This window comes from Lycorma delicatula, chromosome 11 (genome assembly GCF_047948215.1).
Source record: "Lycorma delicatula isolate Av1 chromosome 11, ASM4794821v1, whole genome shotgun sequence".
In the NCBI taxonomy this organism is placed as follows: Eukaryota; Metazoa; Arthropoda; class Insecta; order Hemiptera; family Fulgoridae; genus Lycorma; species Lycorma delicatula.
The window spans coordinates 16,775,658-16,801,584 of NC_134465.1; the positions used below are offsets into that span (position 1 = coordinate 16,775,658).

The 25,927-nt window shown below is 32.2% G+C and overlaps 1 protein-coding gene and 1 long non-coding RNA gene across 2 annotated transcripts in view; one reads left to right on the forward strand and one right to left on the reverse strand.

Annotated features, from left to right (window-relative positions):
* Nucleotides 1-15,374, forward strand: part of LOC142332168 (uncharacterized) — a 216,153-nt gene extending 200,779 nt beyond the window's left edge. The window contains exon 3 of the long non-coding RNA XR_012758185.1: nt 15,284-15,374. This is a non-coding gene — a long non-coding RNA (uncharacterized LOC142332168). The remainder of the gene's footprint in view (nt 1-15,283) is intronic.
* Nucleotides 1-25,927, reverse strand: part of LOC142332165 (uncharacterized) — a 305,166-nt gene that overhangs the window by 228,391 nt on the left and 50,848 nt on the right. The gene's annotated exons all lie outside the window — the stretch shown is intronic.

Genomic DNA, 25,927 nt, shown 5'->3' on the forward strand with positions numbered 1-25,927 from the left:
CCGTACAGTTCTTTGAAAATAAGTACAGGCCTCTAGTCACAGTCCGGTTAAAAAGTATCGGTGCCACTATACGATTAGCAGAAACAGCACACCGTACACCGATTTTCTTTTTTAAGTGGACGCTCGAACATCCGGGGAGGGTTTTCAATCGTCCAAAACGATTTGTGTCGATTTTTGTGTCGTGCTGATTAATATGTCCACATAAATGAAACTGTGCCTCTTTCAACATGAAATACAGCATGAGGTCTAATTGTCCATCGATAATTTTTTTGAAAAGTCAGTCTGAATAATCGGTTTGTCTGTTCTTATAAATAGTAAAATGATACGGCTTCAAATTTCAGTCGTGAAAAATTTTACGGAAAGATGCGTATTACATCGCTTCGTTGTGATAATTTACGTATAGATTTTTCCGAGCGGCAAGAATTCTTTGAATACCGACCATGACATCTCGACTTGTAACGAAAGGTAGCTCGTTTTGCATTTCAGACTGAACCCGTGGTAGACTATTTTTTTATCCGAATCGTATACGCTACTCTTTGCTGTGATATCGGTATTCTGCGAATATTTGACGAGTTTCTTGATCGGACCCCGAATGCCTACAAGCTTACACTTACCGACCCTTTCCTCAGTCGAATAAAACATTTTTAAAAAATACAGTTACAAAGAAAAAAACTATACCGTACTGAAGCATGAACCGTTTTCAACTGTCAACAATAGAAGAAAGTAGTAACATACACAAGTACAACCGATGGTGGCGCTAATAATAGCAGCGTTAAAGACAACATTCAAATAATTACCATCCGAGCCGGCTCGGTTCAGTTTTAAATTGCTCTCTCCGTACTTTCCTTTGTCTTCTTCCTACTAGGGATTAAAATTTTTTGGAAATGTACTATCTAATGTTGGTTAGATTTTCGATTTAGGCGTGATGTTTTTTAATTATTCAGATTTGTTCTTTGGATGTCTGGGACGGCAAAATATTTGAAAAAAAAAATTAATATAATCTTACTTGGTGTAATTGCTTTAATTTAACATAAGGTTTTATGTTGGGAATTTTCTAATTTGTCGATAACAATATTATACAGCCGTCAATTAATTTAAGCGATATTGCGAAAATCTTTTTAATTATTTCGCGTTTAATTATGTTGTTATCCTATTTCACATCAATTAAAATTAACAATAAAATGTTGTAAGATGTATGATATTATTAACATTACAGTATTATGAATATTATTTATTAATTTAATTTTTAATTAATTGTACGTTCATTATTTTATTTATGCATTTTTATTTATTTTTAAACTTACGCGCTTCGTGATATCTATAAAGAGAATGTTATTAACTGCTACAAAGTATGCGTTATATCAATTCCTATTGCTAAATTGGCTGCTCAGCACGCTCAGCTTACATTCCTGGATATATCAAGAATTTCTTAATAAAATTCATTATCTACGAATGCAATTATTAAAAATATGATTTTTATACAATTTTTTTTTCTTTTGATAAAATGTTATCTACCGGCTAATGAAATTATTAAATTGATTTTTATACAGTAAAAACCAAAATATTTTTGAACATTTCGAATATAGCGATGTATTTTGTACGACGGTGGTTTTCTGTTCTCTGAGGTACGTTTTGTGTTTATGATAGTTTTGACTAATAATTTTTTGATTAATATTTACTTTCGAAGGAATTGCCCTTTACCAATTACCTTACTGATGTAATATTTATAACAATATTAAACGTAATTTAATTTTTTTTTTTTTTACATTAATTTTTCTGTACATTTAAGTTTAGAATTTGACGCCAAATTAGCGATATTCTTTTTGTTGTAGAATAAAAATATACAATCGATTTCTCCTGACGAAATTGTAAATTAATAACATGTTAAAATAAGACGTAAGAAAGGGTTATCCAATGATGACCCCCTCACGAAAACAAACAGTAAAAGATTACAAGTAACATAAACGTCCAAGTTAATAAACATATTTTTAGTGACAAGTAAGATCCAATAAACATTCATTATGTCATAATCGCTACCATCACTGGGTTCCAAAAATTGTCCGATCTGTGGACCACATGTGTCCTACACGTTCAGTTTGCCTGCGATGTGTTTCGTCAAATGGAAGATAACCACAGATATATAAACGAACGAATGAAAATAGCATAAACAGTAATAACGTTAAATCAACAAGAGTAGGCGTTAAAAAAATAGTTAATAAAAATATTAACAAGAAATAGTACCGGAAAAAATCTGGAAAATAGAATATTTTCAACGGCCATCACTAAGGTTTTTATAAGTATTAAACAATGTACTTTTGTTTTGTTTTGTATAATTTTTAGGTGGGTTTTAAGTAGTATTTTACTTTCCTATCTATAGCTATTGTTGCAGCTTCGACGTAGTTATAAAGGAAAGTTTAGCGATCGGCTAAAATTCTGGACATCAAAGTTGTTGCAAACGTTAACGTTTTCAAGAAACCCTTGCACGTTTGGATTGCTGGCATTACTTTCGCCACCACCCCATTCGGTCGCCCTAAAGTATAAGACCGAATGTCTGTGCCGCGAAGGGCTACTGAGCCTCGAACAGTTTAAGCGATCAGTCTCCTATCTAGCTCCTAAATCTAACCTAACTGCGTGAACGGAAAAAGCGTGATAAAATACACCACTCGCTTTTGTATCCAGCCGTTCACTTGTCACATATTAACTAAATTGGGTAGGCGCACCCCGTCTATACTAAAGTATATGAAGGTCACAACTATAAAATTTATTTCATCTAAGACAGCAATTCGTTGCCACACCTACGTCCCTAAATGCCAGTAAGTACCTGTCCATCATTTACAGTACTTGGAGCTATTGGCTGATGGCCAGCCATTTCTCGAAGATAACCTCCTTCAGCAGCGCGGTAAAAGTCTTTTCCCTTAAGAAACTACTGATAGCGGTTGAACGACGCAACTGCATCAAGGAACTCCCACACTGTCCGACTGTGCGGCTCACACCACATTGACTCCCCGCTTGTGGTGGCCAATTTTCCCCTTGATCTCTAAGTTCCAGGGTGGCTCCAAGAGCGGGGCAGTCGATCGTCATATGTTCGTTCGACTGGATTTCCCCACAGACACTCAGCTCATCAGTTGCCAGGCGAAACCTATACAGGTATTGCTTTAAATTCAGATGGTTGGTGAGAACCTGGGCTCCCATTGCTCTTAAAAATGAACTAGAGGCGTACCAACCCCCCAAATCTTGTATAAATTTGTACTTCTCCCGCCTCCGCAGGGGCGGAGATGAGCAACTGTCCGAAATTTAGCTCCGGTAGATTGTGATCACCTTACCGCTCCAGTACAAGCCCGGCTCGAAACCGCATCCCAAATAACTCGGCCTCCCTCTTCGCAATCTCCACAAGGCCGCCCGAACTTTCATCACTAAATCAATTAGGAGCCTTTTGCAATACAATAGCAGCCTCATACGAGATTGTTTTAAAAACACCAGTGCATACTGTCAAGGCTCTGCGCTGGGCATTCCTTAAATTTAGAATAAGTGTTCTATTCCTCTCCAACCTATGCGCCTAAACGGGCGCAGCGTAAGAGGTCATACACTCGAAAACACCTCGGTACACCATGTACAATTGACGACCCAGCAGCCCGTAGTCCTTCCGAGCAATTCTGCTAAGCTTGTGCATCACAGAGCCTCCGTTCACCGCTACTTGTTTAATATGGTTGTTAAACAGCAACTTTTCATGAAACAAAACACCTAGGTATTTATGAACTTTAACTCGACTGATTACACTTTATATTTAATGCGGGGGTTTAGACTGTACGGTAATTTTTCTGCGCCCTTCAGAAGCATATAATTCGTCTTAGGTATAGAAACCTTAAATTTTAATTGTCCATCCAGGTCTCTGCGGCTGACAAGGTCGTCTACGCTCTTTCTTCCAGCTGTGCTCGTGAATTACCACGAACTAAAAGGAGACAGTCATCGGCGAAATCCTGGGCTACGACCCCGTCTGAGAATGCCAATCTCAGAAATCCGTTAAAAACCAGGTTCCACAGCAGGGGGCCGAGAACGGAACCCTGCGGGCTTCCCCTGATTACGGAGTTTTCTAAAACTAGGCGCGTATCGTTGAACAGAGCCGTGCCGTTAGACAGATAGTCTTACATCACGGCATGTAGGGCTTCGGAAACAGTGCGGCATTCCAATTCATAAAGGACAGAACTCCCAATTCTAGGAAGGCAATGCTGTCGCTATGTCGATATAAATTGCAGAAACATATATACAGTCGGCGCTTTTCACCTCGGCACGAGCACTTAAGGTGCAATCCTCGGTGCCAACACCTTCAATGAAGGTGTTGGCACATATTGGCCTCGATTTAGAAAACCATTCATATCAATGCTTTCATATCAGTGCCCTGACGCAGGCCCCTTAGGTTATAGCGACCCGAATCTGGAGCTCTTAGACCGCCTCCGTAAGCAATCTCATAGGTTGTAAGCCTATGATCGCTCACACTGGCCTCGAGCCAAACAGTCCAACTACTTGCATTTCTAAGCAGATCGTCCGTCACCAACGTGTCGTCGATGTAACTTTCCCCCAGTTCGCAAGAGAAATTCGGCGGTTGTTCTGCCTCGTTAATCAAGTAGAGGTTTCGAGCATCCACGAACTGTTCGAGACCAGCGCCTCTGGGGTCAGTAAGTGGTGATCCCCAGGCGGAAGACTTTGCTTTAGCGTCGGGGTGCCGGGGAGACTGCTCAGAAGCCATCCCAACACCAAGTCACTCGCCAGCAAGTCGTCGATACTCCAGCCAAGCTGGAAATATTCCGACACTAGTGTTCAGACTCATGTATTATTTCCTCCTTGTTAATCATAAATAAAAAACTAACCGTCCCTTCTTATTCATGAAAAAATATAAAGTTACATTTAAGTTGCCCTAATTACACCAGCTGATATTTAGAGAATATCACTAATATTTATAATATTATTTAGTCAAAACACACCTCATTATGTTAACATATACATAAAGTAAATTATATGCATTATTCAACAATGCAATAAACAAATTAAGAATTTGTATAGTTATATATACTGACACATAATCATTTGTATCATTCATTCAAAAATTAAAGGATCATATATAAATATAAAGTGAACAATGTCTATATTTATTTAGTGTATTGAACAAGAGATTTATATTCAAGAATAATTACTCCTAACAGAGGTACTATACTAAGGTAGATATTATTTGACATATTTTTTGTTCTCCAACCGCGAATGTTGAAGGTTCTGCAATTAAATACTTTAATTTATGGTTAATACCAGAGAAAGGAATTATTGGAGATTCAGACATCATTCAACATTGGAATTGAGTTCGCAACAATTTATATTATTATATCATTTTAATTTATATTTATCTTCATTAATATTATTATCATCAAGAGCAATTGCTATAGAGAGCTTACAGTGTACAGAGAGATTACAGAAAGGTACTTTTCATTAACTTTAATTTAATTGTGAAATAAGTGAAGAATGATACCGTAAAACTTAACAGGTATTGTAGACATAATATTAATAAACTAGTTTATAACAAAACAGGATCAATGTGACTAGTTAAGGGATATTTTAAATTAACTGTCCTTTCTACAGCAGTAATTTATGCCATCGTAATTATTGTTATCTGAGATATTGTAAAAAAGAAGCAACTATTTCTTCAGGAGCAAATGTTAAAAGCACAGTAAACAGTGACTTAAAACAAACCAATATGAACTTATTGAGATAGGTTTTCTTGCATGAAACAGAAAAGAGCTTACATTAAAATGAAACCAGGTGTATTGAGAATGGACCTATTACAAGGTCCTCAGATGTTATTTGCAAACAAGTTTTCTTCAGACGAGTTCACTTCCTTCAAACATTCCATATTATAATCCTACACCTATTTCAGAATTAAAAACAAGATTCAAACACGGTTTAAATAAAGAGAATAGTTTAGAATCTAAACATATTGATCAAGATGAAAAAATGAAATACTCTTTTAAATCTATTTAAACAAAAGAAAATAATTCTGAACCGCTTTAAAATGAATTATGAAAATTATCTAAGTTTGACAATGAAAGATTTATAAATGATATGAGTGGTAGGAGTATCAATATAGGTCAGCTTATTTATTTATATAACAATAAAGAAAAACTATTGGAAATTCAATATGAACAAAAGAAAACATTTATATTGAATTAACAATAAGGTCAACAATTATTGGTAAAACACCATTAAGGTTAGAAATTGTTCTGAATAAGTATAATTTTGATTTATTTATGATTTGAGTGAAAACTATCATTTGTTCACTGGTATGCCAAATAATCATTTATCGAAAACTGAATTATGATGTTCATTGAATCGGAATTAAGACGAGTTAAATATTAAAACAGCAGCTCTAAAACCAACGCTTTATTTTAAAACAAATAACACATTATTAGATGAAAAATGGATTAAGTTAAAACAAACAAAGAAGTTATTAATAATACCAATGAAAATATACTAGATAATAGATTTAAATTAATAAAGAATATGTGTCCACTTATTAAGCAGAATAAATAAATAAACTGGAATCATTAATGGGATTATTGACTCGATATTTTGATTTGTTTAAAAACCAAACACCAAGTGCTTTATCAGTCAATTTAAACTGTTTTGAGTGGATGTAAGTCGAGTTGAATACTGAAGATGTCCAGTTGCAGTTCGATGAATATAAACAATTTCTTAATGCTACGTCATTTTCTGTTATTGGCAACTATGATACATTGAAAGCCATCCTATTGTAATAAGTGCTATCAAAGGATTTCTTAATATAATTGTAACATTTATTACGAGACAAAGTGGTTTTTGTAATAATTTAGACTTGTTAGAAATATTCAAGAAAGCTTATACCAGTTGTTTGTTTATTCATTAAAATATCATTGATGTCAATAAATAATATAAAAGAAGAAGAATTTTTTTCAAATATCATCACATTACACCTCTGTTCAGTTCACTCAAGACGTCTATAGATTGAAATTAGCTTAATAGCTTTCTTAATTTTAACTACCTGCTTGTCAGTTCTTTCGGTACTTCTAAAACTTATACAACCACATCAGAAAATACAAAAACAAGAACGATGGTGATCGTGTTAAAAATTCATTGACTACATTAACAGGAAATAAATAAATAATTGAAGACTTTAGATTAGAGTTAACAAACGATTGTAAAACCGGAGGTTTATTAGGTACTTACAATAATGAACCTATTGATGATCTCATTTATAAATAGTACCGTAATTTAATCTCTCCAATTGTGATTCCTCACGGCAGACAGAGATCTAGAACCTAGGTTTAACAACTTGATCGACTACCACCTTTTAGGATGATTCCTTTCCGAACATTATCTTCTTGTGCAGTAGATTTTAAAGCCCACTTATGATTAGTCATGGCGGGCAGAGACCTAAACCTTGCGTAAGGCTTATCTCACACTTTTATATGTCTTGTTACCAAGGCTGTTCATCTGGAATTAGTATATGACTTGACTTCATTCATTTATCTCAACCTTTAAAAGATTCATAGGGTTGTTGATTTGAATACAGCTGATAGTCAATTTAGAAGACCTTGCATAAATTGTTTACTACAAACCTCTAATGACTGAGTATATTATTTGCAAACTTTACCATTATTACAATTTCATTTAGTTTGTATCTAATAATAAATTAATTCAATATTTATATATTGTACTGCTATTGTAATTTCATTGATTTGTTCTTTCAAAAATACGATTATTGATATGTTCATAAATGTTGTACTATTGTTTATAACTTAAGCTGCATACTATAATATAATAGCAATAATTGTAATATCATGTTCAATTTTAATATCATGTTTTACTGCTAGACAGTCTACAGACTAGTTACTATACTACATACATGCACACACGCATGCAACATGTACATACATAAATACATACAACATTGTATACATAAACGTAAGTATTATTCATTATAATTGTATGCAGAATATCCCACAATTTATGTATGAGGATTTCCCAAGATTCATTTCAGAGTGTTTACTCATTTATTCAAGGTGCATATGATGCTAGAGATTATTTATTCATTTATTTTCAACGTACAATAAATTATCTAGGTGCAGTACAACACTAGAGATTATTTATTATTATCAACACCTTCAAAATGGAACCACAAACAACACACTAGAAGAAATCCTAAATCTATCCGATTTTAGGTACACACTTATTGAAAATATTCAGATCATTAACTCTGAACAATATATATACTCTGTTAAATGTACAAGGAAGTACGGTCGGTAAACCAACAAAAAATACACATGAGCTTTGATTGTCATGCATTATATAATTGTATGATTATTATTGTTGTATTATATATGAAATGAGCATGAATACAATTTTAAGTCGAGTAAGATTTAATAATTTAATTGTATTATTATATTTAACAGATATCCACATTTAAACTTTGTTGCTCTGTAATATGTCATAATCTATGTAGCATTATTTAATATATTCATTTACAATTATATTATTATATAAGTTATTGAGATTACAAATCAAGTGTTGTTGATATTATTACTATAACATGTTATTAAAATATTGACAAGGGAAAAATCATCATATGTTTTTTGGCAAGCAGTGTGTTCACTCATGCATCATTTCCTTCTCATTAATGATAATTAAAGAACTAACTGTCCCTTCTTCTTATTCATGTAAAGTATAAAGTTGGTACAATTCAGTTGGCCTAATTACACCAGTTGACATTTAGAGAACATTACTACTAATTATTATATTTTTTATGAAAACACATTCATTAACATATACATACAGTAAATTATGTATATTATTCGACAGTATAATAAACAAATTAAGCATTTATATAGTTATGTATATTGACACATAATCTTTTGTATCATCCATTTAAACATTAATGGATCATATATAAATACAAAGTGAACAATGTCTATTTATTTAGTGTACTGAACCAGAGATTTATATACAAGAATAATTACTCCTAACCGAGGTACTGTACGGACATTTCTCATTCCCCATCCTGTTTATTGCCATGATAACTTCATCAGCAGTATATCTTCTTCTCTCCAAAACTGGAGGGCCAACTATTCTTCATTCAGCGCAAGGGAAGAGTCTTTCCACCTCACATTTCGCCCTATCCATCGTCAATACAGGGAGGCGCCAACCAAATCTCTTCAGCACAATCTGGTTGGCCCTTCCCCAGGGATCCCTATCCAAATCCTCGCATAGCTCCATCCATACTTTGCGCTTTACTCTAAATCTCATAATTGAGGGCACGTCTGCGATCTCTATAATCTCGAGCAGCCTCGACATACTCCGCCCTATCATTTCGACACAACCGCTGCATACATCTCCAGCTTGATTATAACTCCCTCCGCAACTGCGCAAAGCCTCTTATACTTTTTTTTTTGTTCACAATCAAGCAATTCTTTTCGCAGAGAATGAGATGAATGTTTTGTAGCGTGTGTGAAAAATGCCATGCCTGACGGGGATTCAAACCCAGTACCTCCGGGTGAAAGGCAGAGACGCTACCACTCGCGCCACGGAGACGGCATGCCTCTTATACCGTGTATGAAGCGAATTATTAATCTTCAGAATCATCGGTAAAAGTTATAGAACCTATAAAAAAGTTTTAACCTAAATATTTTAATATCCAGATCGATTTAGTCATTAAAAATCATCACAAGATGGTCACAAAAAAAAATAAAACAACATAAATATGTTTTTTTTTTTTTTTTAAATAAGGATACGTATAATTTAGTATCGAGTTACCACCTTTGATTTCTATATAATATTTTTTTTTCTTAAAGATTTCTGTTTCAAGAGCTATATTTGTAAATAACGAATAGCGGTTGATAAACAAGTGTTCTGATGTTTAAGTCTTCTTAAGGAAGATTAAATTATCAAATAATCATTTACCCTCATACATATCATCCTCATTCATCCTCTGAAGTATTATCTGAAAGGTAATTACCGGAGGCTAAACAGGAAAAAGAAAAGAAAAGAAATTATCAAAGAAACGGAAATTAAAATAGTAAAAAAAAAAATTGTCTTTAAGGAAGTTCTAAGAAAACTGTTTGATTTCTCCAACCAATTTTCTAGCTACTGCCGGGTCTGGGTGTGCGCGTATAGATTAGCAACTGCAGTTACCGCTATCCCAAGCCTGACGTAGCTGCAGTCGTAGATCAATGTAAGTGTAAATATAGTCTACCGGAAAAACCTTTAGTCTTGTATAGACTCAGGTCGACCGCTCCTCAGACGCGTGGTTAATTGAAACCTGACTACCAAAGAACATCGGTATCCACAGTATAGCATTCAAATCCATACAAAAGCAACTGCCTTTAAAGGACTCGAACCTTAGAAATCTCGAGTTCGAAAATCAGTTGATCTTGGAATGACGTGTTTAATCGCTAGACCAACCCAACGTATTTCCTAAGAAAACTGTAATTTTTTTATAAAGTTTATTTTTATTTGTTTAATTCTTTCAACGACACCGTAAATAAATTCGCTATTTTGAATTACCGATGGATATGTAATTCAAGTTTATATATATCATTCATATATATTCTAATTTTCGAACTGAATATGTCAATTTTGTCGGAAACTGTACATATCAAAAAATATGTAATTTAACTCCAGATTTAAGAACTTCTAATATGCGCATGATGAAACGCGATTACACTGATATTATTAAACATTAAAAAGTAATCATAGGTGTAATTAAGTAGGCAGCTGTCGTTAATGGTTCCCATAAAAAGTTTGGAAACTTTGCAGTTAAACAATATTTGGTCTATGTTGTATTTGTAAATTTGTATACTACATTTTATGTTGAATACAATTATCTACATTTCGTTGCTTTGTCATAATTTAACCACTTGTTGGAGCGTTTAAGATATTCTCCATTTTCAAACTCACTGTAATCGCCGGTACGAGTTTTGATAATGGAGTACATCCGAAACGCGTCAACATGTGGTTTAATTATGATGAGGCTAAGAAAGGTAGATAATTATATTCAATACAAATATTATTACGATCTTAGCAGAATATATATATATATATATATATATATATATATATATATATATATATATATTAATAATACTATTAATTGTTTTCAGATTTTGTTATTTTTATATTCTATGTATAAAATTTGCGGTTATTTGTTAGTAACTTTGCATATGTTTTGCAAATACTGTCAGGTAATTGCAAAAATTTATTCTTTTTTATTTCTTGTGTCTTTTTCTATGCATCTATGGGTAGATGGGCAATTTTCTTTCGTTCACCAATTAATCTTCCAGGAGACAATACAGAAAAAAGCACAAAGTAGAGACAATAATTTTTAGTAAGACTTTCACCATTTGTGAATTAATTAAATTTCGAAATTCATGTACGTAGTTTTCTACTAAAGACTAGTTTAATATTTACCATTTACTGCTATTATAAAAAGCTTAGCAACCGTAGAGAGTTTTCTTAGACCGTAAGTATCAAAATAGAACACAAGTTTCGTTTCTTCATTATATGATATATATGTGATGCAAAAAGGTTACTTTGTATTTTAATGCAAAATTAAAAGAAGGTTTTTTTTAATATTTCAAGTTAAGTTTATTAAATCAGATATTTGCCGTTTTGATCGACCACCTTTTGGCTTTTTTGAGATAAAATCATAATTCCATCATTGTAGAATTTCTAGAAATAATTGATTTTCACAGACTTCTTTTGAAGCCGGTATTATACCTTAAGAGAATTCTGTAGAGACGGAAGAAAATGGTAGTCTGATGGTACAAGGGTAAGGATGGATATATAAATACTTCCCGTTCAAGCTCTCCCCGTTTTCAACGGGTCGTCAAAGATGTGTGGGGGTCTGGCGTTATTGTGATGGAAACTTCGCTACCAATCGGTTCTTTCAAAGAGGATTTAGTGGTTAGGATGACTAAAGGAAGAATAGAAAGAGTAAAAGCTACAGCTTTTTGGGGATTATGGTGATAGAATACTAGGAAGGACGCAATAGAAATAAAAAAAAGATTAGTGACGACTAAATGATATATTAGGTAAAGATTAATCGATTAGCTAAGGAAGAGAAAGATATTAGAGTTAAGGAAGAGGTTAACCAATCGTTGATGTATGGAGTGTCCTGTTGTATGGAAATGAAACATGAACGATGAAGAACAGGAAGAGGGCTGGATTTAAGCTTTTGAGATGTGGATACGGATAAGGATGCAGAAAGTAAGATGAACGGATAACGTAAGGAATGAGGAAGTAATGAACAGGATGATTGAAGAAAGAACACTAATGCGGAAGCGCATAAGAGAGAAGGTAACCGATTAGCGACATGTGGTAAGAGGAATTGGATTCTTGATGATTGCATTAAAAAGGTCAATGAATGAAGAAAGGGAGCGTGTGAGTTGAAAATTGAAAACGACAGAAATACGATGGAGAAAGCTTGAGATAGCAATAACAGTGTTTCAAAAAGGAGGCAATCCTTTTGTTTGACGACGTGAATTTATTACAAAAATATTAGTATTAATAAAATACTTATATAACAATATTAAAATTATCATTAATAACTTTACAATAGATGTTCAAAATGATTTCCTGTGATCCCGATGCAGGTTTAACACTTTCACAACATTTGCAGCCACCTTTAGTGGCTTGTTTGATGTTCATTCAATTACGTTTGAAATCTGTCTTTCAGTGTAGGCCTTCAATTTAAGTGTATGAGGATTGTTCTTAAAAACTACACTTTTTAAATGCCCTCGAAGGAAAAGGTGTAAGATCTGGAGATCTTGGAGGCCCCAACCCTTTTGACATCAAACGATGGCCAAAAAATTCCCATAACATAATTATCCAGCGTTTCATCAGCGGTTTCATTTGCGTTATCTTGCTGGAACCGACATTCTCGATCGTGTAAATCTAACACGGCAATAAACTGTTCGATTAAGTTGCGATAAACCACACCATCTACAGATTTGTCAAAAAATAAAGCTCTATTACGACGCCGGGAGATCGCACATCAAACACCGATTTTACGTGCGTGTAATAATAGTTCGTGAAACGTGTAGGGATTTTCAGCGCTCCATATACGGCAATTTTGGCTATTAATGTAGCCATCCGAGTGAAACTATGCCTCATCGCTAAAATAGACACGATCCAAAATTCCAATACCGTTGTCGTCAACAAGAGAACGAAATAGAGGACGATACTCTAAAAACGTTTTCCGCGGTAAACTTCTTTCAGTTCTTCATCGACACCGATGCGATTGTAATTTTTTAGTAGCCCTGAAAGCTGTAGATGACGAAAGCCAGACTGTGAAGATAACTTTCTGAAATATTTTCTGGGCGAACAGGTCAAATGTTCTTTTACATCTTCCAGAACTTCTACTGTTAACAGTGACGGTCGATCTGTGCTTTTCCGATCGCGTACACTACCGGTTTCACGAAATTTATTAGTCAAGGCGGTATTGTGGACTTATGAACTGAAGAATTGGGAAACTTTATCTTATAAAGATGAAACTCGTGTTTCACTCATACGTAGGATTTATGCGCGCAATAAGTCTCTATAATAAACATACTTTCGTCCTTGGAAAACGACATAGCACAATAGAGACGAATTTATACCGATATATTACAAATTTATAAGAAGGAAATTTCAACCGTTACAAGCTGCTAACCTTGAATACAGTGTTGCCAGCTGATCTGTAGGGAGAAATAAAATTTACCTGTGCGTAACTTCTACCTTCTTAATGTTAGGGTTGCATCTTTTTTGAAACATCGTTAGATGAACACAGCGGAGGTATAATGGAGTTGCCGTCAAGCAGCATGATGATATATGTTTCTTCCCTAGATCTCAGCAGATTTTACAAATTCTATTACAAAAAAAAAAACCATCAGTTGCCACGAGTCGTTCCACGCCAGATGTAATGGAGAGCTTTATATAATTAAAAATCCTTTTGTAACAGAACATTTCAAACATTTGTTCTTTTACTTGTTTTTTTTTTTTCAGTTTTTCATATTCTATTCTCCACCGTAGATCGTTACTACTACACTCCACAAAAAAATAAAAATTTCTTGTTATATATCTTAATAATAATAGTATCTTGTTAAATATTATTATTATTATTTCTTATTATTATTATTATTATATATTTTGTACCAGCCGATTTCATTTTTGCAAGAAATCTTACCTTTGCTTGTATTGCGTTTGCTTTATATATCTGAATTATTTCCTCCATCCCTTTGTCACTTTGCACCCAATGTAATACGACGATAGTTACATTTGTAACTTTTGGTATGTTGTTGAGCATTACCCTTAGTTCTTTCACATTTTATTTTTATTTATTTTTAGACTGAATTTCTCCCCTAGCAATAAATCCGTGCTATTAATAATTTCTTCTAACGCATTTTTGTCTTTGCAAAAAAGTTAATCTTAACATCCTTATCTTTTTTCTTTACTTATATATTACTTCTGAAAATTTTTCTTCGCATTCTATATTGATTTTTCCATGAAAGCGTTGAGATGCAACAAGGACAGATTTAAAACATATTTATTTCTGAATCAGAGCTACACATCTTTCATCATGTAATCTTATAATCGGTATCTAATTGTTTTGCGCATTATAAATATTTTTCCCTTATATTTAAGTCCAAAGTTTCTTAAAACGTTATTTCATGTTATCATTTTTCTTACTTACCACTTAAAATTAATCCGATGCTTATAATCGCCTAGCCTGTATCCGTAGGTAAGCATCATCATTATGATGTTATAAGTACCGCCTGACATCAAGCTACCGTTGCCTCCTACATATGGATATTTCTCCAGATCTGTCCGCGCCTACTTCATTCGTTAGACAAATTTATGAATCTGTTGGTATTTTAACGTTATATATCTTGTTTCAATGTAATTAAACTTACGTAGTGCCTAAGTAAGAATAAATCGCTTATAATAATCTATAATACGTGTTCAACAACTTTGATATAAATCTACCGACTATTTTTTCTCTTGCGTAAAATTAGAATGTATATGGTATAGTTACCGATGTTTTCTACGTGGTAACAATGAACTATATATATATATATATATATATATATAGGTTTTTCTGTATCCTTATGTGCGCAGCGATTGATGAATTGGAACAACGGGACCAAGAAGTTTTGTATTTGAGATAATTTAATTTTTTCTTGTTTAATGTTTGTTCGATTATTTTATTTTTTATTTTTTTTTTGTTTTTTAGAAGTACGTTCGGGTTATATTCAGTTACTAGTTGGTATTTGTGTGGTGGTCTATGCGCTAGCTTCGTATCAACTTATTTTGGATTCGATACAGGTAGTTTTTGAACACATCCGTTTCTTTTGGTTAATTAAAATATTTCTATAAATAGCGATGTAATTTATTTATTATATTTAAACTTTAATAATTCTATATCTCTTTTACTCTTGTTATACGCTAAATTCAATTTAATAATATTTTGTATTTACGTTTCCGAAGATAAATTTTTGTCGTAATTTTTTGTAACTTTTAGCGGATTTTCTTTTTTTGGTAACTTAAAATTATGAAAATTATTTACTAACAGTCATCGGTTATTGTTCCTGAGAACAATAACCGATGTTTCTCCAGTGGAATTTTGACGGATGATTTGTAGTTTAGTCGGATATTTCCAAATAATTCCGGGAATGAAAAAGATTATCCCTGTAGGAACCCTGTACCTACTTTCGGTCGACTTTAACCTTTGAAGGGAAAAAAACGTTTAAAGCAAAAAAATCAAGCTCAGTTATATCCTACTTCTAACTGGGTATATTGCTATCATTCAAGGAGTTGTGTACGAAATGGGCGCCCGCTGCTTAGAGAACCTTGCGCTTTCCTTTGGCTAGGTTTGTTTGTTTCGAGTATTTACATTAAGATCATCCTTTAACAACGTTCACCACCATCTTTTTGTTATCCTTTCCCATTTTTCCGTAATTAATTAAGCTGGCCCCAACAGATAGATCATCTTAAAACTAAAAAATTATCGTACATGTTATTAAAAAGTATTAAATATTTTACTAATTTGTTTTTTAGGGGGGCCTAATTTTAGCGTACTACTATAATAATAATTTTATTTTCCGTCAGCACAAATTCATCGACCATATGTAGGGTTTTAGAAGGCGATATCCTGCGCTACTGTATAATAATCAGATTCCAGATGACCTTCAACACGTATCGACTAACAAAAATAATATACAGCAAAGATCACGGCCGAAAGATTTTCTTTATCTTTATTTTAAAACAATACAAAATGAAAGTACCGTAGCAGTAAAATCATTATTACCGATATAATATTAGCTACCGATGAAAAGTATTATAGTCAGCGTACACCCGAGGTTACTGACGCCGCACCGGTCGGCTTTACAACGAACGCTGTAGACTGCACCTACTTGCCGACAGTGCCAGTTTGTTATTCTACAATAGGTACTACTTGAAGGTCACACGTGATCGCCGTCAATTGATCAATTCTATACTTACTTGAATCGCAATAATTATTTTAACCCGTTTATTGTACGAAGGTCTTTCATAGTAATAATTTTATTGCTTTTATACACGCTATAATAAGTGTATTATGCGGCGACACAGAATTAAGTTGCCTTTTATTATAAATAAGTAGATTAGGTTTTTTTTTATAGAAATGTGGGCATTTATTTCTAAGTTTGTTACATATATATATATCCTATTTTATACGATATATTATATGTATCGTATAACCTTTGTTCACGATCTGGAAACAAAAACGTTCCGTCTGTAATTATTTTTGGTATAATACATTCCGTGTCGTTTTTTACGCATCATCTATACAACGGCAAATGTATTGAATGATATCGAAATACAACGATTAACCGATCGAAAATTTGATAATGTGTTCCTTAATGGAAGAAGTATCATTTATCGATTGAAAATGAACCTGTGTGTTTTAGAAATTGGAAAAATTGTTTTAAATAATTTTGAGATTTATTTTGTAAGTGTAAATAACACTATTACAAAAGAGCAGAAAGATTTCTGAAGATCGCACAGATAAATAGTTTGAGTATATTGCATTGGAAACATTACAAAATCAAATAAGTAAATTATAATGTTGACATATCACTACCGTATCCGTTTATGCTACCTTCAAAACCTATGAAATCAGTTTACAAAATTTGAACATCAGATGTAATTTTGTGATTATATTTAAAATTTGACTAAGAATTTTGAAGGAGGAATTATTGTGCGATCAATTCATAACCTGAACTACCATAATAAAAGAGTCCAGGGGCTCTTTTTAAATGATGTATCGATCGATAATCATTTCCAGAAAATTTCTAAATAGTCTGATTGCACTGAAATAGTTATTTATTTACCGTAAAGAGAACATGTGGGTTATGAAAGGAAAGATATTTGTCGTTGAATATTTCAGCAACGAAATTCCATTTTTTAAGTGTATAAAATTTGAATAAATTACTACTGATATGAAATAGGTATTTTTCTTTTCGACTAAGCCCATACTTTCCAGTGAAATATCACACAGGAGCTTATGCCGAAAGGTGGTATTATTTATATGAAAATTCTGAGTGGTGTAAAGGAACTCCACCTTTGTTGGTATAATCACATTTGTATTATTACACATAGTACTTATTATTACTATATTGTTACTTTGATAGTATTATTCACATTTGATAGTAATCGAAAACTTTGTGGTTATTTTGAGAGATGGTGCTGCACATCTGATGATTACTGATCGCGCCAAGAATTTTTATTTTTAAAATATACTTATGGAAGTTTTCTTCATGACACGGTTTGGGATATGTATATCTTTTTTTAATGCTTATGTGTTTATTTTAAAATTGACGCGCTATTTGGAAAAACAATGATGAATGATTCTCGTATAATTGATTCGGTAAGATATTTCAGAGAATTCCAAATAATCTAATGCAGGATTGTTAGTTTAACGATCGTAGCCTGTTTCGTCTTTTGTTCATATCTATTAATCGTATATGTGTGAAAGGTTGTTGGAATCGAACGTAGTAGTTGAATTCACGAATTTTAATTTTTGAATATCTCAGAACTTAAAAACCGATCGGTTTTGGTGTTAAATCTTTACATATCTCTTTCATCTGCTCCAAAATATTTTTGTCCCTGTTGATTATCTGCTTAAACCGAGCATATCGAACAAAAATTCTAAATTTCTATCCAACGATTTTTGTAAAACATCTAACTTCGTCGTCCAAAGAGGAAAAACATTTTGTTAAATAATTGAAGTAAATTTCAAATGCAGTTCTTGTAATATACAAACGGTAACTCGGTTGTTCATCCCCTCCAGTTACTAATATACCCTCTGTTACATACACTTAAAGTTTTTACTCGTATTTATTTTTATCCAGTAGTTGTTTTTTTTTTTTCAAAAGAGACTGAACATTTGCAGGAACAATTACGCTTTCCAAATTAATTTTTAAAATTCAGTAAATCTTGAGAAAGAAACACTTCAAAGATAATTAATTTCATAATATATTTTTTTATTCTCTTGGCCGAGAATTTTTTATTTATTTGTACATTTTACTATTACTAAATCGTAAATATTTTGTTTAAAATATTTATCGTTACTAAATTCAGTTTAGATTTTTGTTTATGTATTACGAATATAAATGAGGTTGCATCGCAAAGTAGAAGAATCTAATACGTTGTCGATTCAGTTGTTATTTCTTTTATAACGGTACGTCGTAACAGAATAGAATCGATGTACAAGAAAGATGGATAGGTAGATAATAGAAGAAAGAAGATTGTAATAAAATAATAATAAAAATGTTAGAGTGACAATTTTTATTAAATTATTATTTTTTGTTTAATAAGGGCCTTTTTTAATTTAAAGATATTTAATATCTTTTCGCAAAAAAAAATTACAGATATATATATATATATATATATATATATATATATTTTTTTTTTTTTTTTTTTTTAACTTCTATAATGATATTAAATTTAGAACTTTTTCAAAAAATGTTTTACTATTTAAAAACATAACAATTTTACAAGTATTATAGTCGAATAGAAATTTAGGCTTTTATTCTGTAATGTAATTAATTAACCGAATGACAATTAATTATGATTATACCAGGGGTATATGTATACATATCTTATACGTAATACATAAATATATAATAAACGTAAATAATGAGTCCGTACAATGATGTGTGGTCCAAGGAACATTGATACGAGTTCAAAATATAAAAAACAAAAAACAAAGAAAAAATCCCAAAAAATAGTTTTATCAATCGCGCAAAGAATAATTAATGAAACAAAAAAACAGTTAACAAATCAAAGAAACAACAAAAGTAAGTGGCGAAAAGAAATAACAAGTTTGACGACGCACAACCTGGGATAGCTGATTCATCTCAAAACTTGGAGAACTTACAGATGTAATATGTTCAGTATGTTTGGGCGCCTAAAGTCCTGTTATCAAGGAGGTTAACGCATACGAGTTCATACGTTTGTTCAGTCTCATTTTGTATCTTATACTGAATCGTCGTATCTCTTCTCAAACTGTCGGCAATTTCAGATAATCGTGTATTTCATTGTTATTCTCAAACCACGTCGCTTCTGTTATATCTTTCAGTAGTTTGTTCTGGAATCGCTGTACGATTTTGATATTACTCTCGCTAGTCGTGCCCTGTAGTTGAATTTCGTAGGTCCAAACCGGTTTCAGGACAGCTGAGTACAGCATACGCTTGTTAGAAAATGATAGTTGCGACCCGCCTGCCCACCGACTACTACATCTCCCTGAATTTAACATTAAGTTGCGTCCTTTTCTATCTTTTATGACTCCTCCAAGTCAGACGGTGATCCAGATGCAATCCTAGGTATCGCACACTGTTAGCATACGGGATGAAAACGCTATTAAGTTGAACTCGCAGGCACTTACCTCTCCTCATCGCAAACATAATATTTGTATATTTTACCTAGACCTTGTCTTTTGAGGCTATTTTAGATGCAGCAATAGAGCTATTTCCGGGAAATTAAAAACTAACAATGATATGTAAAACTCATTACTTAAGAGTTCTTTGCTTTCTTTGACCATCTCGTATTTTTTTTTTTTTTTTTAATTTACGACATACAGCAAGATCCATCTCCAATCCAATGAAACTTATATCACTCCAGTCGTCAGTTTTGATTCAGATAATGGTATTTTTATTATTTATTAATAAATAAACAGTAAATTCTAAGAAAATATTTAAAATTTAGTATGAAATTTAAAAAAAGAATTTGATTTTTATCTTTTTTCAAATATTATTTCTTTAATTTTATTATGTGTTACTATAAAATAAATTAAAAAAGTAATAATAATAAAAATAATTGAAAAAATTACACTCCGAGAATGTACAAAATAATAATTTTTTGACTTTTTTTTAAATCGGCTCCCGGTTAAAATCAATCAGCAGGTTTTATTTTAATTTAGCGCCGTTCTGAAAAAGTGAAATTTAAAATTCGAGGAAGTATTATTTTATGCATTATAAGTATGTTTTTTTTTTAATTTATGTATTTTTAAAAGTATATTTGTAGATTTTGGTTTTATTTTTTGTATTTGAGACAATTTTAGTAATAATAATAATTATCATATAGAAAACAGATTCCATTGAAACAGTTTTTTATTAATAATTTTTTTATTCCAGTTAATGACGAAAGAAGTGCTAAGTTGTTTCTGAGCAAAGTGAAACTTAAAAATAAATTATAAACAACGTAATTTTACGAAATGGAATTATCTCACCGTCAATAATTCGCTTTCTTTTAATTAAAAATTTAAACGTGGGTGTGTGTGTGTGTGTGCCGTTTGAGTGTAATTCAAATGGTACAATATTATGTTGAAATGTAATTTACAGAAATATGATTTTATATAATTATTATATTACGTGTTTAATTTATTTATTTTAATACAAAATACATGTACGCTTTATAATGTTAGTAAATCCAACTATTTTGTTTTTATTGAAACATATTTACCCTCCCTCCTTCCAAATATTGAATTACGTAAATTGGTTTAATTATTTTTTTATTATCATTAAAACTAAACAATTACGTATAGAAACAGGTTTAACTTTTGTTTTAATTTAATATTTTGTATATATATATATATATATATATATATAAATAATATGAAACAAGTAACTGATCAAAAACAGAATAGTTTAAAAACTTACGCAAATATTTCATTTACAAAAATAATCTTTTATTTTTGTTACTTTAAAAAAAAACTTATTTATTAATAAATGTAAAATAACACCGGCGGGTTAGTCTAGAGGTTAAACTCTTCATCCCAAAATCAACTGATTTTCGAAGTGAAAACTTCTGAGGTTCGAATCCTTGTGAAGGCAGTTGCTTTTATACGGATATGAATGCTGGACTGTGAATACCGATGTTTTTGGCGGTCGGCTTTCAATTAACCACTCGTTTCAGGAACGGTCGACCTGAGTCTGTTCCAGTCACATGTTCACCGCCGGTACATGTACACTTATAGTCCGTCTACGTCAGGCCTGGCAAGTCGTAGCGGTAATTGTATTCGCCTATACACACACATCCAGACCCGGCAATAACTGCAAAACTGGTTGGAGAAAACAGAAATATAAAATGAAAGGTTTATTTTAGTTTAAAACGTAAAATAAACCCTTATCTCCATTATAAATGATGGGATTTGACCGTATACATTTTTCTTTATGTATTTTCATCACACGAACCTAATTTATTATATTTTTTCTTTAGGATTGTTTTCGTTGGTTCCACAGTAAGTCGAAGATATTTTAAATGAAAAATTATTTTATATAAATAAATATATCTTCTATTTTAACTGGTAAATAATAATACTTTTTTTTGTGGGGAGGGGCTGGAAATGCTTTAACGCACGGATTGTCGGATTCCCACCGATGGTCTTATTTAACCGCCATTAGCAGACTACCGGCTAAAACCACCCGGTTCCGGGTCGTGTCCCGGTATAAAGGGGGGGGAGTGTTAAATAAGTTTTTAACACATTCCTCAGACCGAGTTCTCCTACGCTAGCCTCAGAAGGCCGCTACTTAATTTTCATCTGTCTCAGAACTATCCAGGTCGCCATTCTTCGCCTTGAGAATGCTTCCGACGAATCGGGGCGCACTCTTTTTCATGACATCACACTGTCCACCGTCTGACCAGAGGGATAAACTTTGCGGTCCATCGTTCTCTGGTCTTTTGCCAGGCGAGAAACATGTGAATCCGTTCCTCGATAGTCTCCCGGTCTTCAACTGCCCGTCGCCTGCTGTAGACTGCCTGGCGCTCCCTTGCCAAAAGAGTAATGGTACAACGCGGGCAATCACACCAGTACGGCAAGCTCGGAAACCGTCCGAAATACTACATTAATTAGAACATATCAGTACATGAAATAATTTTTGAGGTAAACACATGAAGATAATAATAAAAAAAAAAAAAAAAACGACAAATAATTCACAATTTTGGCGGTTTGAGCGCATATTTATGTGCACATTAAACGTGATGAAAAACTCAGGGCTTTTTAACTGAATTAATTTAATTGAATTTTAACTGAAATTCGTTGAATCGGTCTACTACACGATTCATAACATCGGAGCCAAAGAAGCTCATATTTTTTATCTTAAAAGTCTGTTCTGAATTTTGGTAGAACTCCAAGAGATCATATATTTCAGACGGGTATATACGTAAAAATAACAAATGTTCAACAATCAAGGTGAAGATTTTATCCAGGCGTTTCAGAGCAATACTTTAATCTTTGATTTTGTTGGATATGAAATCAATTTAATAATCCTAAGGAAATCAGTTCTCTAATAAAACAATCTAAAATTTTACTTTAAGGACCACATAAATGTTACCGTTACCATTAACGGGGATCCAGTCAACGCGATCAGAAAAATTGTTTTTTACGTACACCAACCATATAAGCGTTTATTATTTGTCCGTTTTCATCGATGTCGTTTATTATTGAATTTTAGATAGACTGATTTCATTCCGATATTTAAAATATTTTTCCGTGAAAATTAAAAAAAAAGGAAAATATTGATTTATCATTCCAGGAGCATTCTGCTATCATCGTTTGTCTCTTTTATCGCCTTTGCGTTGTTTGTAAACAGTTTTATTTTATGAAGGTTTCTCCATTTTTTAAATAAAACTAACGTAAGTAATAATAATGTGAAGTTCAAATAAAGAGCACCAGAAACTAAAATTGCTAACAATACAGTAGTAGGACTTTCCCGTCACGCGGCTTTCTTATAATGCACCCCTTACACACACATACACACGCAACATAATTAAAAATATTTTTCTTTTTTTTTTTAGATGTAATATTTTTTGTTTATTTAATTCAACGATTTTAATTAAAGCGCACGCCGCGCATACCGTATTTCATTCGCGCGGGTGTGGCGGGTTGCTAGCGGCCGCTTTAAATACTTTTTACGTTTTAAATAATATTATTTTTTTTTATTGCTCACCTGTAACGTTACAACATAGCTGACGGCTACAGAAATCCCACCGGTTTGGTCTGGCGATGAACTCGTCATCGCAAACCAGCCGATTTCGAAGTCGAGAGTTCTAAGCTTCAAGTCCTAGTAAAGACAGTTACTTTTATACGGATTTGAATACTAGATGGCGGACACCGGTGTTCTTTAGCGCTGGGTTTCAATTAACCGCACATCTCAGGAACGGTCGACATGAGACTGTTACTACATACACTTCATTTACATTCATACATATCGTCTGAAGTAATACACAAGCGATCCTTCTGGTGAGGGAGGAACTAATGATGCAGTGTCCGCTTAGCGGCTGGTTTATTTAGAGCATTTTTTGGGGTAGACGTGCGATTTTGCAAATATTTTTATCGTTAACAAGTTTTTCTAAGAAAAATAAGACCTTAATTTGGCGTTTTTTACAGCCTCACCCCCTTGATCTTTTAAGTTGAAAATTTAACGGTATCAGTGCCCCATATATAGAAGTAATCTGACCGGTTTTGGTCAAAATCGGTCGAATAGTTCTGGAGATATAAGGTGTGAAACATCGAACACACATGCGAACATTTCCATCCGGTTTTTGGGTTCCTCAGATGTCAAAACGTAAGATCCGTTGATAACCGTGATCTCCCAAATCAGACCGATTACAGTACTTTTCCTACTGAAGCTATAGCTCTGCTGAAGCGCTAGACGGGAAAGTAAAATATATTCTTTTCAATCTCAAAATTTTGAAACCTGCATCGATGACTACAATTTTAAAAGACATAAGTTTCAATGTATTTCATATTTTTTATCTTTTTAAAAATTTATTCTATTTTTAAATTTAAATTCCTTTTACATAATTTCAAGTGAGATTATGTTTTTATTACTACCAAAGACATCATATGCGTATTAAAAATTATTTTTGTTATTTGTTTGCTTTTATAATTTTTTTTTATTGCAGTTATATATTTTTTCATAGATCTTTGGGTTAAGTAATACAAATTGGTTATGAAAAAAATCAGTTTTAATAGCAAATAATAAAATTTATCTTCAGTTATAGAATTTATTTTTATTACTTTATCCATTTTTAGTATACTTTTGTATCTCATTAAATTTTTGTCCTTTTCTTCATTTTATTTTCCGTATACTTGTTAATTTAATCATTACCGATACAAAAGCGATAAAATAAAGATCACGATAATAAAATATAATAATTTCATTTTTTTATGTTAAAGGAAAAGTTTTGTGAACCTAAAAGTTATTTTCTTTAAAAAACTTTTATCGCAAAATATTAAATTAAGTTAAAGTTTAGCTATTTAAAATGTTCTTTGTTAAAATTACACGTGGAAATATTAAATTATAATATGTTACAGTTTTTATAGCTTAGTAATAATCTATAATTACTAAATGTAACGTTGCATTTTATTTTTATTTTTTTATTTCAGCCGATTTGTTCCTCGACTGTAAGTCCTTTTAAGGGTATGTTCGACTGTAATTAGATTTATTTAACTAAAGTAGATATAATTTAGCGATCGTAAAATAAAATTTAACATTTGATAATTTAGAGAAATTTGTTACATAAATTGGATTTTTTTTCTTTAGAATTATTATTTTTATTTTACTTTCATTTATGTAACGTAGTACTAGTAAATTAATTTAATTAAAAGATAATTATTACCGTCAAATCATTAGCGTCTTACCCGAAAAAAATTAAAGAAAAAAATTATTTATTCTATAATATTGTTATAAAAAGATCGCTATCCGATTCTAAATAAAGTTGAAAAAGATATAAAAATATTAAAAAATATACATTGTCTGTAATGGAGGCCCAAAATTTATAGGATTTTCCATATGCTATTTCTTAAAGTCAAGATTATTTGTTTCCTAAACGATTAAATTTAATGTTATAGAAGATTATATATTTTGATATGAAATTTTGTAATAAAATAAAAGTTTGGAAAGCGGAAAAAGATATAAACATTTTTTTAAGTGTAACGAACTTAATTTCCTGCTCTTCAGCACCAGTAAATAAATCAATTTAAGTTATAATTTTAATATGCAGATACGAAACTTACTGTGTGATTCATAAGACTTCCTTCCAGAAAAATTAGTTGTGCGTTGAACCTTTGGTTTAATCTCCACTCGCATTTTTAAATGATTTTGTGCTGGATAAGGCGATGTCCACGGCTAAAAACCGGTTCAGGTATATAGATTCCTACTCGGTCCAAAGTTTGTCCTTGTGCTTTGTTGATTGATGATCGTGCAAAATGCTAACCGTATAGGAAAATGTCTTCGTTTAAAAAAAAATATTGGACGGTAGTGTCAGACGGCATCAAATCAATTCGAAGCAAAAGTAACCGTTGTCCGACATTCGAAACTGTTATAATTTTCAC